At 37.1% G+C, this 3,987-nt stretch overlaps 1 non-coding gene across 1 annotated transcript; it reads left to right on the forward strand.

Annotated features, from left to right (window-relative positions):
- Positions 1–214: 214 nt before the first annotated feature.
- Positions 215–286, forward strand: trnag-ucc (transfer RNA glycine (anticodon UCC)). The gene has a single exon. It is a non-coding gene; the product is annotated as a tRNA-Gly (tRNA).
- Positions 287–3,987: the final 3,701 nt, after the last annotated feature.

Here is a 3,987-nt window from a genome sequence, read left to right on the forward strand (position 1 = left end):
CATTTGTATACTTAATCATCTTATACAGGGCTGAAAAGAAGTTTCAATTGACTAACACAGGAAGCTGTTCACTTGCAGATGTCACAAAATGCAATTAGTGGCTTTTCAATAGGCTGTGAAGATTCCCAAATGACTTGAAAACAAATAGAGGAACATTTTGTGGAAACCAGCAGGTTATGCCTTTATAACTTTTCACATTGCGAAGTACAAACAGGCGTTGGTGGTATAGTGGTGAGCATAGCTGCCTTCCAAGCAGTTGACCCGGGTTCGATTCCCGGCCAACGCATCAGTTTTTTTCCCCCCACTTTGAAAGTTCGGGTTTTTTGTTTGACATTCTTTATATTAGAGCGCACGTGTATGTTGCTCTGTTAATTAATTAAAATTAATGATATTTCCAGTGAAGTCGTGGTATATGCGTTTTAATGCACTCACTTTACTCATTTCCCCGGATGTACATGTACTCTCGATCGCCACGGAAATAAATCTATCACATTGATAACACTAAACCTTTCAATAGTAAATAAAATAGAATTATTATTTTGTGGTATATTCCTAGTCAAGACTTCAGTAAAACTGTTTGTTTTCCACACTGAAGAAGCGATATTTAGTTTAGTACACCGCTGCCTGCTGCTAAAAAAAAAAGAGAATGACACGTTGTTTTCAAAGTCCCGGATGTACCGTTTGGTCAACAGATTTTATACATTTGTAAATCGTAATTATTTATAAATCAATCAATCTTTGTTTACATTCATGTTTTCATTCAGTTTTTATAACAAAAAATATGCCAGGCTGTGTTTTGTTCGGCTGTAATTTATTATGAATTGTAAATCCCTTAATACAAAATAGGTCATGTGATTATAGCAACTTGCAGCTGTGTGACAGTAAATAACATAACACCCATCCATTACGTTCCAATTTACCCAAAACACCTAACATACTATATTACATTTCTTCAAATAAAAAAACAACACAATATTGTTTTACTTACTGTAGTTAGAACTAATAGAAAGTTACATTAACCCCGAGATGCAAAAAGGACCCCACGGGTTGTTATTCGTCAACATCTTTAAAATAAAAAGTTGTAATATATTCATATTCCAGATGTTTCTCATAAAACATGTTGAGGACATGAGGCCATTTGCATTTTTTCCCCCCAATAATTTTAAGAAATTGCAGTTTTTGTGTCACTATCCAACTCTTCCACAAGCAGGGTCATTTTTAGACACAGCAACATACATGAATTATCTCCATTTAAGAACTTATTTGTACAGACAGCTTATAATATGTGATCAAATTAGCCTACTCTGTGGTGAGCTAATTTGTATTGTATTTAGGCAGGCAAGACAGTAATGTGTTACTTAAAAGTAGCCAACACGCACACATTGTACCTGACCTAGCTAACTCAAAAGTAGGCTAATGTTATGTTAGCTATTTTTTTCCAGCACCCCCCCGCGACCCCGAAAGGGACAAGCGGTAGAAAATGGATGGATGGATGATTTAAGAGTTTTCTGTGCATTTCAAACCTGCAATTTATTAAAATTAGTAAAACAAAAAATGCAAATGGTCTCGTCACAAACATGTTTTATGGGAAATACCTCGTAGATGAAAATATTGCAACTTTTTCGTTTAAGATTTTGAAGAATAAAAACCCAGTTTATGGCAAAAATGCATTGATTTTAATTGAAGACATTTTTTGCCCCACTCGTGGAAGAGTGTAGGTATTGATAGTTGTGCATCCAAGGAATAATGAATATACAAATTGTCTGTTTGGGGGTCAATGTGTACAACAGGGGTGCCCACACTTTCTCAGCCGGCGAGCTATTTTAAATGATAAAGTCGAGGTGATCTACCTCATTAATATTATATCATTTATAATTATTTAGCCGTTTTTGTTCACACGTTAAATGTGTACAAAATACATGCATGTTTAACATACAGATTCCCTTCTTTCATGAAGACAATATAAGTTATTACCTGATTCTGATGACTTGCACTGATTGGAAGTGCTGACAACTTCCACATTTTCGATTTTACATCTTGGAGAAGGAAAAAAAAGTCCTCCTTTCTGTCCAATACTACATTCGAAGTGGTTGGTTTTGGCATCTTATTTGTCCAGCTTCCATACTCGTTTTTATACACTTTACAACAGGACAAGCGGTAGAAAATGGATGGATGGATGGACATTGACGGCAACTCCGAAGCTTGCTAGCTTGTTTGCGCTAGCTTTCGGAGACTCTTATTTTGTCAGCACAGGCAGGATGGAGCAGCACTTTTATTGTGAAGACAGGGATGTGCAGTCAGTCTTTAGGCATTTGACGAGAGGTACGGATGAAATAAAAACTGTTCTCGCCCTCCTGACAGAGGTGTGGACTCGAGTCACATGACTTGGACTCGAGTCATGAATTTGATGACTTTAGACTCGACTTGACAAAATATAATGAGACTTGAAACTAGACTTAGACTTTAACATCAATGACTTGTGACTTCACTTGGACTTGAGCCTTTTGACTTGATAAGACTTGCTACTTTCCCCAAAACCCAAAGATTAAAAAGTTATTCAGGAGCACTCCGTATCTTTCATTTTGTACGTGTTGTTCCTGTCAGTGCAACATCCAATCAAATTAGATCCACCTTGTTTTCATCCCACAGCATTCATCCAATCAAATTGCAGGACAACCAACGAAGAAGAGCTGTCAAACAACGCGCCAGTGAGGAAAAAATTATACCAAATATAGTTTTGTTCAGGTATTAAAACTACGAGTTGGTCAACAAAAAAGGAATTGCAGTATGCAAAACATGCGGTTCGAAGATTACAGACGGAGACGCAACAACTTCCAACTTCGTTCGACATTTGAAGTTGCACAAAGAACGGTAAGTTTTGAATGTAAGCTAACGTTTATTGGCTAAGTAACTTAACTTTTATTTGCTGTGTAATCAGTGAGGCTGTAAACTCAATGCTGACGTTATAACAGTATTGCAAACAAGGCAATCTGTTGCGTCCACTTCAGTTCATATGTGTCCTGTTTTAGCAAGCTTTCCAACTGCTGGTTGTTTTACCTCACAACAGCCATGGTGGCATCTTCGTGCACAAATGACTGACAGACTCTTGGCCAATTAGGTCTTTTGCAAATGCAATGCAGCATAGGGCCCCGACATCTAAAAAGAACAACTCTGTTCATGTATTTATGTTTTTCATGTGTATGCACACATCAACACACACAGTATGAGATGAGATCAATGAGATAATGTAAGAATAGGATAGAAACTGATGCGGAACTAGTTAAAATACAATATGCCATGGAAATACAATGTTAACACTTTTGTACAAATAAGTACAGTTGCACTTGTTTTTTCAAATGTGTTTATTCTGTAAAGGAATGAGTTAAATGTTTAAAATGACTGGTTAATAGTGCTATTATGAAGTGCAATCTCAGCACTATTTTTTTTCCTGCAATTTCAAATGCACTTGTTTTAATAAATAAATTCAGCGTTTTAAAGGCATACACAATCTGTGTAAATATATTAGTCTCTGGTTAAAAGGACTTGAAAGGACTCGAAACTCCAAAATGCAGGACTTTGGACTTGACTCGATACTTGAGGGCAAAGACTTGAGACTTACTTAAGACTTGCAAAACAATGACTTGGTCCCACCACTGCCTCCTGACGGTCTTTTTTTCCTTCACACTTAGCTGGCAGCAGCCAGCATCATTTCGCAAGACCCTCGGGTGCCTTGAATGTCAATTAAGTGACGGAAGTGACGTCATATTGAAGCTTTATGATCGTTAATTTTTAGGTCTATTTTTTCCCATGCCTGGCTGGCGATCGACCGGTGGCTCGCGATCGATGTAATGTAAACATTTTTTTGTGATTTAGGGATAAACACCTTCCACGCCACCCTGAGAAAACTGATGTTTAAATTTACATGTAGACTGCAGGGGTCCGAGAATGATATTATACAGATAACCAATCCTAGGCGTAGTTATGTTA

Source organism: Nerophis lumbriciformis, linkage group LG19 (genome assembly GCF_033978685.3).
Source record: "Nerophis lumbriciformis linkage group LG19, RoL_Nlum_v2.1, whole genome shotgun sequence".
Lineage (NCBI taxonomy): Eukaryota > Metazoa > Chordata > Actinopteri > Syngnathiformes > Syngnathidae > Nerophis > Nerophis lumbriciformis.